Source organism: Cinclus cinclus, chromosome 20, assembly GCF_963662255.1.
Source record: "Cinclus cinclus chromosome 20, bCinCin1.1, whole genome shotgun sequence".
NCBI lineage: Eukaryota > Metazoa > Chordata > Aves > Passeriformes > Cinclidae > Cinclus > Cinclus cinclus.
The window spans coordinates 442,002-456,281 of record NC_085065.1 but is presented as its reverse complement, the minus strand read 5'-3'; positions in this window follow the sequence as shown (position 1 = coordinate 456,281).

The window sequence follows — 14,280 nt, the reverse complement described above, 5'->3', positions numbered from 1 at the left end:
TTGTGGCACCAGGGGGTATAAAACGGGCCAGGGATGGATTGTTACAGCACGGGGACCAATAGAAGCAAGGATCTATTATGCCACCGTGGAGGCCAAGAATCAAATGATTCATTGTGACATCAAGTGGCCTAAAAGGGCATTGGATGCAATGTGACACCACAGGGGTTAAGAGAAGCAAGGAACCATTGTGACCCAATGCAGGCTAACAATCTAATGATCCCTTGTGACACCAGGGGGCGCAAAAAGACCACGGATGAACTATGACAGCATGGGGCCCAATACAAACAAGAAACCATTATGAGACCATGAAGGCCAAGAATCAAATGGTTCATTGTAAGACCAAGTGGCCTAAAAGGGCTTGGAATGCATTGTGACACCACAGAGGTTAAGAGAAGCAAGGAACCATTGTGACCCAATGCAGACTAACAATCTAATGATCCCTTGTGGCACCAGGGGGTATAAAAAGGGCCAGGGATGGATTGTTACAGCACGGGGACCAATAGAAGCAAGGATCTATTATGCCACCGTGGAGGCCAAGAATCAAATGATTCATTGTGCCATCAAGTGGCCTAAAAGCGCATGGGATGCATTGTGACACCACAGGGGTTAAGAGAAGCAAGGATCCATTGTGACCCAATGGAGGTTAATAATCCCAGGATCCCATTTGACACCAGGGGGCGTAAAAGGGCCAGGGATGAATTGTGACAGCATGGGGCCCAATAGAAACAAGGAACCATTATGACACCATGTAGGTCAAGAATCAAATGATTCATTGAGACATCAAGTGGCCTAAAAGGGCATGGGATGCATTGTGACACCACAGAGGTTAAGAGAAGCAAGGAACCATTGTGACCCAATGCAGGCTAACAATCTAATGATCCCTTGTGGCACCAGGGGGTATAAAAAGGGCCAGGGATGGATTGTTACAGCACGGGGACCAATAGAAGCAAGGATCTATTATGCCACCGTGGAGGCCAAGAATCAAATGATTCATTGTGACATCAAGTGGCCTAAAAGGGCATGGGATGCATTGTGACAGCACAGGGGTTAAGAGAAGCAAGGATCCATTGTGACCCAATGGAGGCTAACAATCTCATGATCCCTTTTGACACGAATGGGCCTAAAAGGGGCAGGGATGTATTGTGAAAGCATGGGGCCCAATTAAAACCTGGTTCAATTACACCACCATGGAGGCCAAGAATCAAATGATTCATTGTGACATCAAGTGGCCTAAAAGGGCATGGGATGCATTGTGACAGCACAGGGGTTAAGAGAAGCAAGGATCCATTGTGACCCAATGCAGGCTAACAATATAATGATCCCTTGTGACACCAAAGGGCCTAAAAGGGGCAGGGATGAATTGTGAAAGCATGGGGCCCAATAGAAACAAGGAACCATTATGCCACCATGGAGGCCAAGAATCAAATGATTCATTGTAAGGCCAAGTGGAATAAAAGGGCTTGGAATGCATGGAGACACCACAGAGGTTAAGAGAAGCAAGGAACCATTGTGACCCAATGCAGGCTAACAATCTAATGATCCCTTGTGGCACCAGGGGGTATAAAAAGGGCCAGGGATAGATTGTTACAGCAAGGGAACCAATAAAGCAAGGATCTATTATGCCACCGTGGAGGCCAAGAATCAAATGATTCATTGTGACATCATGTGGCCTAAAAGGGCATGGGATGCATTGTGACACCACAGGGGTTAAGAGAAGCAAGGATCCATTGTGACCCAATGGAGGCTAACAATCTAATGATCCCTTTTGACACCAATGGGCCTAAAAGGGGCAGGGATGTATTGTGAAAGCATGGGGCCCAATTAAAACCTGGTTCAATTACGCCACCATGGAGGCCAAGAATCAAATGATTCATTGTGACATCAAGTGGCCTAAAAGGGCATGGGATGCATTTTGACACCACAGAGGTTAAGAGAAGCAAGGAACCATTGTGACCCAATGCAGGCTAACAATCTAATGATCCCTTGTGACACCAATGGGCCTAAAAGGGCCAGGGATGAATTGTGAAAGCATGGGGCCCAAGTAAAACCTGGTACAAATATGCCACCATGGAGGCCAAGAATCAAATGATTCATTGTGACATCAAGTGGCCTAAAAGGGCATGGGATGCATTGTGACAGCACAAGGGTTAAGAGAAGCAAGGATCCATTGTGACCCAATGCAGGCTAATAATCCCAGGATCCCATTTGACACCAGGGGGCGTAAAAGGGCCAGGGATGGATTGTTACAGCACGGGGACCAATAGAAGCAAGGATCTATTATGCCACCATGGAGGCGAAGAATCAAATAATTCATTGTGACATCATGTGGCCTAAAAGGTCATGGGATGCATTGTGACAGCACAGGGGTTAAGAGAAACAAGGATCCATTGTGACCCAATGCAGGCTAACAATCTAATGATCCCTTGTGACACCAATGGGCCTAAAAGGGGCAGGGATGAATTGTGAAAGCATGGGGCCCAAGTAAAACCTGGTACAATTATGCCACCATGGAGGCCAAGAATCAAATGATTCATTGTGACATCAAGTGGCCTAAAAGGGCATGGGATGCATTGTGACACCACAGGGGTTAAGAGAAGCAAGGAACCATTGTGACCCAATGCAGGCTAACAATCTAAGAATCCCCTTTGACACCAGGGGGCGCAAAAGGACCACGGATGAACTCTGACAGCATGGGGACCTATAGAAGCAAGGAACCATTATGACACCATGAAGGCGAAGAATCAAATTGTTCATTGTAAGACCAAGTGGCCTGAAAGGGCATGGGATGCATGGTGACACCACAGAGGTTAAGAGAAGCAAGGAACCATTGTGACCCAATGCAGGCTAACAATCTAATGATCCCTTGTGGCACCAGGGGGTGTAAAAAGGGCCAGGGATGGATTGTTACAGCAAGGGAACCAATAAAGCAAGGATCTATTATGCCACTGTGGAGGCCAAGAATCAAATGATTCATTGTGACATCAAGTGGCCTAAAAGCGCATGGGATGCATTGTGACAGCACAAGGGTTAAGAGAAGCAAGGATCCATTGTGACCCAATGCAGGCTAATAATCCCAGGATCCCATTTGACACCAGGGGGCGTAAAAGGGCCAGGGATGAATAGTGATAGCATGGGGCCCAATAGAAACAAGGAACCATTATGACACCATGGATGCCAAGAATCAAATGATTCATTGTGACATCAAGTGGCCTAAAAGGGCATGGGATGCATTGTGACACCACAGAGGTTAAGAGAAGCAAGGAACCATTGTGACCCAATGCAGGCTAACAATCTAATGATCCCTTGTGACACCAATGGGCCTATAAGGGCCAGGGATGGATTGTTACAGCACGGGGACCAATAGAAGCAAGGATCTATTATGCCACCGTGGAGGCCAAGAATCAAATGATTCATTGTGACATGAAGTGGCCTAAAAGGGCATGGGATGCATTGTGACAGCACAGGGGTTAAGAGAAGCAAGGATCCATTGTGACCCAATGCAGGCTAATAATCCCAGGATCCCATTTGACACCAGGCGGCGTAAAAGGGCCAGGGATGAATTGTGACAGCATGGGGCCCAATAGAAACAAGGAACCATTATGACACCATGGAGGCCAAGAATCAAATGATTCATTGTGACATCAAGTGGCCTAAAAGGGCATGGGATGCATTGTGACACCACAGAGGTTAAGAGAAGCAAGGAACCATTGTGACCCAATGCCGGCTAACAATCTAATGATCCCTTGTGACACCAATGGGCCTAAAAGGGGCAGGGATGAATTGTGAAAGCACAGGGCCCAAGTAAAACCTGGTACAATTCTGCCACCATGGAGGCCAAGAATCAAATGATTCATTGTGACATCAAGTGGCCTAAAAGGTCATGGGATGCATTGTGACAGCACAGGGGTTAAGAGAAGCAAGGAACCATTGCGACCCAATGGAGGCTAATAATCCCAGGATCCCATTTGACACAAGGGGGCGTAAAAGGGCCAGGGATGAATTGTGACAGCATGGGGCCCAATAGAAACAAGGAACCATTATGACACCATGGAGGCCAAGAATCAAATGATTCATTGTGACATCAAGTGGCCTAAAAGGGCATGGGATGCATTGTGACAGCACAAGGGTTAAGAGAAACAAGGATCCATTGTGACCCAATGCAGGCTAACAATCTAATGATCACTTGTGACACCAATGGGCCTAAAAGGGACAGGGATCAATTGTTAAAGCATGGGTCCCAAGTAAAACCTGGTACAATTATGCCACCATGGAGGCCAAGAATCAAATGATTCATTGTGACATCAAGAGGCCTAAAAGGGCATGGGATGCATTGTGACACCACAGGGGTTAAGAGAAGCAAGGAACCATTGTGACCCAATGCAGGCTAACAATCTAAGAATCCCTTTTGACACCAGGGGGCGCAAAAGGACCACGGATGAACTCTGACAGCATGCGGACCTATAGAAGCAAGGAACCATTATGACACCATGAAGGCCAAGAATCAAATGGTTCATTGTAAGACCAAGTGGCCTAAAAGGGCTTGGAATGCATGGTGACACCACAGAGGTTAAGAGAAGCAAGGAACCATTGTGACCCAATGCAGACTAACAATCTAATGATCCCTTGTGGCACCAGGGGGTATAAAAAGGGCCAGGGATGGATTGTTACAGCACGGGGACCAATAGAAGCAAGGATCTATTATGCCACCGTGGAGGCCAAGAATCAAATGATTCATTGTGCCATCAAGTGGCCTAAAAGCGCATGGGATGCATTGTGACACCACAGGGGTTAAGAGAAGCAAGGATCCATTGTGACCCAATGGAGGCTAATAATCCCAGGATCCCATTTGACACCAGGGGGCGTAAAAGGGCCAGGGATGAATTGTGACAGCATGGGGCCCAATAGAAACAAGGAACCATTATGACACCATGTAGGTCAAGAATCAAATGATTCATTGAGACATCAAGTGGCCTAAAAGGGCATGGGATGCATTGTGACAGCACAGAGGTTAAGAGAAGCAAGGAACCATTGTGACCCAATGCAGGCTAACAATCTAATGATCCCTTGTGGCACCAGGGGGTATAAAAAGGGCCAGGGATGGATTGTTACAGCACGGGGACCAATAGAAGCAAGGATCTATTATGCCACCGTGGAGGCCAAGAATCAAATGATTCATTGTGACATCAAGTGGCCTAAAAGGGCATGGGATGCATTGTGACAGCACAGGGGTTAAGAGAAGCAAGGATCCATTGTGACCCAATGCAGGCTAACAATCTAATGATCCCTTGTGACACCAAAGGGCCTAAAAGGGGCAGGGATGTATTGTGAAAGCATGGGGCCCAAGTAAAGCCTGGTACAATTATGACACCATGGAGGCCAAGAATCAAATGATTCATTGTGACATCAAGTGGCCTAAAAGGGCATGGGATGCATTGTGACACCACAGGGGTTAAGAGAAGCAAGGATCCATTGTGACCCAATGGAGGCTAATAATCCCAGGATCCCATTTGACACCCGGGGGCGTAAAAGGGCCAGGGATGAATTGTGAAAGAATGGGCCCCAATAGAAACAAGGAACCATTATGACACCATGGAGGCCAAGAATCAAATGATTCATTGTGACATCAAGTGGCCTAAAAGGGCATGGGATGCATTGTGACACCACAGAGGTTAAGAGAAGCAAGGAACCATTGTGACCCAATGCAGGCTAACAATCTAATGATCCCTTGTGACACCAATGGGCCTAAAAGGGCCAGGGATGAATTGTGAAAGCATGGGGCCCAAGTAAAACCTGGTACAATTCTGCCACCATGAAGGCCAAGAATCAAATGGTTCATTATTGTAAGACCAAGTGGCCTAAAAGGGCTTGGAATGCATGGTGACACCACAGGGGTTAAGAGAAGCAAGGATCCATTGTGACCCAATGGAGGCTAATAATCCCAGGATCCCATTTGACACCCGGGGGCGTAAAAGGGCCAGGGATGAATTGTGAAAGCATGGGCCCCAATAGAAACAAGGAACCATTATGACACCATGGAGGCCAAGAATCAAATGATTCATTGTGACATGAAGTGGCCTAAAAGGGCATGGGATGCATTGTGACAGCACAGGGGTTAAGAGAAGCAAGGATCCATTGTGACCCAATGCAGGCTAATAATCCCAGGATCCCATTTGACACCAGGCGGCGTAAAAGGGCCAGGGATGAATTGTGACAGCATGGGGCCCAATAGAAACAAGGAACCATTATGACACCATGGAGGCCAAGAATCAAATGATTCATTGTGACATCAAGTGGCCTAAAAGGGCATGGGATGCATTGTGACACCACAGAGGTTAAGAGAAGCAAGGAACCATTGTGACCCAATGCCGGCTAACAATCTAATGATCCCTTGTGACACCAATGGGCCTAAAAGGGGCAGGGATGAATTGTGAAAGCACAGGGCCCAAGTAAAACCTGGTACAATTCTGCCACCATGGAGGCCAAGAATCAAATGATTCATTGTGACATCAAGTGGCCTAAAAGGTCATGGGATGCATTGTGACAGCACAGGGGTTAAGAGAAGCAAGGAACCATTGCGACCCAATGGAGGCTAATAATCCCAGGATCCCATTTGACACAAGGGGGCGTAAAAGGGCCAGGGATGAATTGTGACAGCATGGGGCCCAATAGAAACAAGGAACCATTATGACACCATGGAGGCCAAGAATCAAATGATTCATTGTGACATCAAGTGGCCTAAAAGGGCATGGGATGCATTGTGACAGCACAAGGGTTAAGAGAAACAAGGATCCATTGTGACCCAATGCAGGCTAACAATCTAATGATCACTTGTGACACCAATGGGCCTAAAAGGGACAGGGATCAATTGTTAAAGCATGGGTCCCAAGTAAAACCTGGTACAATTATGCCACCATGGAGGCCAAGAATCAAATGATTCATTGTGACATCAAGAGGCCTAAAAGGGCATGGGATGCATTGTGACACCACAGGGGTTAAGAGAAGCAAGGAACCATTGTGACCCAATGCAGGCTAACAATCTAAGAATCCCTTTTGACACCAGGGGGCGCAAAAGGACCACGGATGAACTTTGACAGCATGCGGACCTATAGAAGCAAGGAACCATTATGACACCATGAAGGCCAAGAATCAAATGGTTCATTGTAAGACCAAGTGGCCTAAAAGGGCTTGGAATGCATGGTGACACCACAGAGGTTAAGAGAAGCAAGGAACCATTGTGACCCAATGCAGGCTAACAATCTAATGATACCTTGTGGCACCAGGGGGTATAAAAAGGGCCAGGGATGGATTGTTACAGCACGGGGACCAATAGAAGCAAGGATCTATTATGCCACCGTGGAGGCCAAGAATCAAATGATTCATTGTGACATCAAGTGGCCTAAAAGGGCATGGGATGCATTGTGACACCACAGGGGTTAAGAGAAGCAAGGAACCATTGTGACCCAATGCAGGCTAACAATCTAAGAATCCCTTTTGACACCAGGGGGCGCAAAAAGACCACGGATGAACTATGACAGCATGGGGCCCAATACAAACAAGAAACCATTATGAGACCATGAAGGCCAAGAATCAAATGGTTCATTGTAAGACCAAGTGGCCTAAAAGGGCTTGGAATGCATTGTGACACCACAGAGGTTAAGAGAAGCAAGGAACCATTGTGACCCAATGCAGACTAACAATCTAATGATCCCTTGTGGCACCAGGGGGTATAAAAAGGGCCAGGGATGGATTGTTACAGCACGGGGACCAATAGAAGCAAGGATCTATTATGCCACCGTGGAGGCCAAGAATCAAATGATTCATTGTGCCATCAAGTGGCCTAAAAGCGCATGGGATGCATTGTGACACCACAGAGGTTAAGAGAAGCAAGGATCCATTGTGACCCAATGGAGGCTAATAATCCCAGGATCCCATTTGACACCAGGGGGCGTAAAAGGGCCAGGGATGAATTGTGACAGCATGGGGCCCAATAGAAACAAGGAACCATTATGACACCATGTAGGTCAAGAATCAAATGATTCATTGAGACATCAAGTGGCCTAAAAGGGCATGGGATGCATTGTGACACCACAGAGGTTAAGAGAAGCAAGGAACCATTGTGACCCAATGCAGGCTAACAATCTAATGATCCCTTGTGGCACCAGGGGGTATAAAAAGGGCCAGGGATGGATTGTTACAGCACGGGGACCAATAGAAGCAAGGATCTATTATGCCACCGTGGAGGCCAAGAATCAAATGATTCATTGTGACATCAAGTGGCCTAAAAGGGCATGGGATGCATTGTGACAGCACAGGGGTTAAGAGAAGCAAGGATCCATTGTGACCCAATGCAGGCTAACAATCTAATGATCCCTTGTGACACCAAAGGGCCTAAAAGGGGCAGGGATGTATTGTGAAAGCATGGGGCCCAAGTAAAGCCTGGTACAATTATGACACCATGGAGGCCAAGAATCAAATGATTCATTGTGACATCAAGTGGCCTAAAAGGGCATGGGATGCATTGTGACACCACAGGGGTTAAGAGAAGCAAGGATCCATTGTGACCCAATGGAGGCTAATAATCCCAGGATCCCATTTGACACCCGGGGGCGTAAAAGGGCCAGGGATGAATTGTGAAAGCATGGGCCCCAATAGAAACAAGGAACCATTATGACACCATGGAGGCCAAGAATCAAATGATTCATTGTGACATCAAGTGGCCTAAAAGGGCATGGGATGCATTGTGACACCACAGGGGTTAAGAGAAGCAAGGAACCATTGTGACCCAATGCAGGCTAACAATCTAAGAATCCCTTTTGACACCAGGGGGCGCAAAAGGACCACGGATGAACTCTGACAGCATGCGGACCTATAGAAGCAAGGAACCATTATGACACCATGAAGGCCAAGAATCAAATGGTTCATTATTGTAAGACCAAGTGGCCTAAAAGGGCTTGGAATGCATTGTGACACCACAGAGGTTAAGAGAAGCAAGGAACCATTGTGACCCAATGCAGGCTAACAATCTAATGATCCCTTGTGGCACCAGGGGGTATAAAAAGGGCCAGGGATGGATTGTTACAGCACGTGGACCAATAGAAGCACGGATCTATTATGCCACCGTGGTGGCCAAGAATCAAATGATTCATTGTGACATCAAGTGGCCTAAAAGGGCATGGGATGCATTGTGACACCACAGCGGTTAAGAGAAGCAAGGATCCATTGTGACCCAATGGAGGCTAATAATCCCAGGATCCCATTTGACACCAGGGGGCGTAAAAGGGCCAGGGATGAATTGTGAAAGCATGGGGCCCAATAGAAACAAGGAACCATTATGACACCATGGAGGCCAAGAATCAAATGATTCATTGTGACATCAAGTGGCCTAAAAGGGCATGGGATGCATTGTGACACCACAGAGGTTAAGAGAAGCAAGGAACCATTGTGACCCAATGCAGGCTAACAATCTAATGATCCCTTGTGACACCAATGGGCCTAAAAGGGCCAGGGATGAATTGTGAAAGCATGGGGCCCAAGTAAAACCTGGTACAATTCTGCCACCATGGAGGCCAAGAATCAAATGATTCATTGTGACATCAAGTGGCCTAAAAGGGCATGGGATGCATTGTGACACCACAGGGGTTAAGAGAAGCAAGGAACCATTGTGACCCAATGCAGGCTAACAATCTAAGAATCCCCTTTGACACCAGGGGGCGCAAAAGGACCACGGATGAACTCTGACAGCATGGGGACCTATAGAAGCAAGGAACCATTATGACACCATGAAGGCCAAGAATCAAATGGTTCATTATTGTAAGACCAAGTGGCCTAAAAGGGCTTGGAATGCATGGTGACACCACAGGGGTTAAGAGAAGCAAGGATCCATTGTGACCCAATGGAGGCTAATAATCCCAGGATCCCATTTGACACCCGGGGGCGTAAAAGGGCCAGGGATGAATTGTGACATCATGGGCCCCAATAGAAACAAGGAACCATTATGACACCATGGAGGCCAAGAATCAAATGATTCATTGTGACATCAAGTGGCCTAAAAGGGCATGGGATGCATTGTGACAGCACAGGGGTTAAGAGAAGCAAGGATCCATTGTGACCCAATGGAGGCTAACAATCTAATGATCCCTTTTGACACCAATGGGCCTAAAAGGGGCAGGGATGTATTGTGAAAGCATGGGGCCCAATTAAAACCTGGTTCAATTACGCCACCATGGAGGCCAAGAATCAAATGATTCATTGTGACATCAAGTGGCCTAAAAGGGCATGGGATGCATTGTGACACCACAGAGGTTAAGAGAAGCAAGGAACCATTGTGACCCAATGCAGGCTAACAATCTAAGAATCCCCTTTGACACCAGGGGGCGCAAAAGGACCACGGATGAACTCTGACAGCATGGGGACCTATAGAAGCAAGGAACCATTATGACACCATGAAGGCGAAGAATCAAATTGTTCATTGTAAGACCAAGTGGCCTGAAAGGGCATGGGATGCATGGTGACATCACAGAGGTTAAGAGAAGCAAGGAACCATTGTGACCCAATGCAGGCTAACAATGTAATGATCCCTTGTGGCACCAGGGGGTGTAAAAAGGGCCAGGGATGGATTGTTACAGCACGGGGACCAATAGAAGCAAGGATCTATTATGCCACCATGGAGGCGAAGAATCAAATAATTCATTGTGACATCATGTGGCCTAAAAGGTCATGGGATGCACTGTGACAGCACAGGGGTTAAGAGAAACAAGGATCCATTGTGACCCAATGCAGGCTAACAATCTAATGATCCCTTGTGACACCAATGGGCCTAAAAGGGGCAGGGATGAATTGTGAAAGCATGGGGCCCAAGTAAAACCTGGTACAATTATGCCACCATGGAGGCCAAGAATCAAATGATTCATTGTGACATCAAGTGGCCTAAAAGGGCATGGGATGCATTGTGACACCACAGGGGTTAAGAGAAGCAAGGAACCATTGTGACCCAATGCAGGCTAACAATCTAAGAATCCCCTTTGACACCAGGGGGCGCAAAAGGACCACGGATGAACTCTGACAGCATGGGGACCTATAGAAGCAAGGAACCATTATGACACCATGAAGGCGAAGAATCAAATTGTTCATTGTAAGACCAAGTGGCCTGAAAGGGCATGGGATGCATGGTGACACCACAGAGGTTAAGAGAAGCAAGGAACCATTGTGACCCAATGCAGGCTAACAATGTAATGATCCCTTGTGGCACCAGGGGGTGTAAAAAGGGCCAGGGATGGATTGTTACAGCAAGGGAACCAATAAAGCAAGGATCTATTATGCCACCGTGGAGGCCAAGAATCAAATGATTCATTGTGACATCATGTGGCCTAAAAGGGCATGGGATGCATTGTGACAGCACAAGGGTTAAGAGAAGCAAGGATCCATTGTGACCCAATGGAGGCTAATAATCCCAGGATCCCATTTGACACCAGGGGGCGTAAAAGGGCCAGGGATGAATTGTGACAGCCTGGGGCCCAATAGAAACAGGGAACCATTATGACACCATGGAGGCCAAGAATCAAATGATTCATTGTGACATCAAGTGGCCTAAAAGGGCATGGGATGCATTGTGACACCACAGAGGTTAAGAGAAGCAAGGAACCATTGTGACCCAATGCAGGCTAACAATCTAATGATCCCTTGTGACACCAATGGGCCTAAAAGGGCCAGGGATGAATTGTGAAAGCATGGGGCCCAAGTAAAACCTGGTACAAATACGCCACCAGGGAGGCCAAGAATCAAATGATTCATTGTGACATCAAGTGGCCTAAAAGGGCATGGGATGCATTGTGACAGCACAAGGGTTAAGAGAAGCAAGGAACCATTGTGACCCAATGCAGGCTAACAATCTAATGATCCCTTGTGACACCAATGGGCCTATAAGGGCCAGGGATGGATTGTTACAGCACGGGGACCAATAGAAGCAAGGATCTATTATGCCACCGTGGAGGCCAAGAATCAAATGATACATTGTGACATCATGTGGCGTAAAAGGGCATGGGATGCATTGTGACACCACAGAGGTTAAGAGAAGCAAGGAACCATTGTGACCCAATGCCGGCTAACAATCTAATGATCCCTTGTGACACCAATGGGCCTAAAAGGGGCAGGGATGAATTGTGAAAGCATGGGGCCCAAGTAAAACCTGGTACAATTCTGCCACCATGGAGGCCAAGAATCAAATGATTCATTGTGACATCAAGTGGCCTAAAAGGGCATGGGATGCATTGTGACAGCACAGGGGTTAAGAGAAGCAAGGAACCATTGTGACCCAATGCAGGCTAATAATCCCAGGATCCCATTTGACACCAGGGGGCGTAAAAGGCCCAGGGATGAATTGTGACAGCATGGGGCCCAATAGAAACAAGGAACCATTATGACACCATGGAGGCCAAGAATCAAATGATTCATTGTGACATCAAGTGGCCTAAAAGGGCATGGGATGCATTGTGACACCACAGAGGTTAAGAGAAGCAAGGAACCATTGTGACCCAATGCAGGCTAACAATCTAATGATCCCTTGTGACGCCAATGGGCCTAAAAGGGCCAGGGATGAATTGTGAAAGCATGGGGCCCAAGTAAAACCTGGTACAATTCTGCCACCATGGAGGCCAAGAATCAAATGATTCATTGTGACATCAAGTGTCCTAAAAGGGCATGGGATGCATTGTGACACCACAGGGGTTAAGAGAAGCAAGGAACCATTGTGACCCAATGCAGGCTAACAATCTAAGAATCCCTTTTGACACCAGGGGGCGCAAAAGGACCACGGATGAACTCTGACAGCATGCGGACCTATAGAAGCAAGGAACCATTATGACACCATGAAGGCCAAGAATCAAATGGTTCATTGTAAGACCAAGTGGCCTAAAAGGGCTTGGAATGCATGGTGACACCACAGAGGTTAAGAGAAGCAAGGAACCATTGTGACCCAATGCAGGCTAACAATCTAATGATCCCTTGTGGCACCAGGGGGTATAAAAAGGCCAGGGATGGATTGTTACAGCACGGGGACCAATAGAAGCAAGGATCTATTATGCCACCGTGGAGGCCAAGAATCAAATTATTCATTGTGACATCATGTGGCGTAAAAGGGCATGGGATGCATTGTGACACCACAGGGGTTAAGAGAAGCATGGAACCATTGTGACCCAATGCAGGCTAACAATCTAATGATCCCTTGTGACACCAATGGGCCTAAAAGGGGCAGGGATGTATTGTGAAAGCATGGGGCCCAATTAAAACCTGGTACAATTACGCCACCATGTAGGCCAAGAATTAAATGATTCATTGTGACATCAAGTGTCCTAAAAGGGCATGGGATGCATTGTGACACCACAGGGGTTAAGAGAAGCAAGGAACCATTGTGACCCAATGCAGGCTAACAATCTAAGAATCCCCTTTGACACCAGGGGGCACAAAAGGACCACGGATGAACTGTGACAGCATGCGGACCTATAGAAGCAAGGAACCATTATGACACCATGACGGCCAAGAATCGACTGGTTCATTGTAAGACCAAGTGGCCTAAAACGCTTGGAATGCATTGTGACACCACAGAGGTTAAGAGAAGCAAGGATCCATTGTTACCCAATGGAGGCTTACAATCTAATGATCCCTTGTGGCACCAGGGGGTATAAAAAGGGCCAGGGATGGATTGTTACAGCACGGGGACCAATAGAAGCAAGGATCTGTTATGCCACCGTGGAGGCCAAGAATCAAATGATTCATTGTGACATCAAGTGGCCTAAAAGGGCATGGGATGCATTGTGACACCACAGGGGTTAAGAGAAGCAAGGATCCATTGTGACCCAATGGAGGCTAATAATCCCAGGATCCCATTTGACACCAGGGGGCGTAAAAGGGCCAGGGATGAATTGTGACAGCATGGGGCCCAATAGAAACAAGGAACCATTATGACACCATGGAGGCCAAGAATCAAATGATTCATTGTGACATCAAGTGGCCTAAAAGGGCATGGGATGCATTGTGACACCACAGGGGTTAAGAGAAGCAAGGAACCATTGTGACCCAATGCAGGCTAACAATCTAATGATCCCTTGTGACACCAATGGGCCTAAAAGGGGCAGGGATGTATTGTGAAAGCATGGGGCCCAAGTAAAATTTGGTACAAATATGCCACCATGGAGGCCAAGAATCAAATGATTCATTGTGACATCAAGTGGCCTAAAAGGGCATGGGATGCATTGTGACAGCACAAGGGTTAAGAGAAGCAAGGAT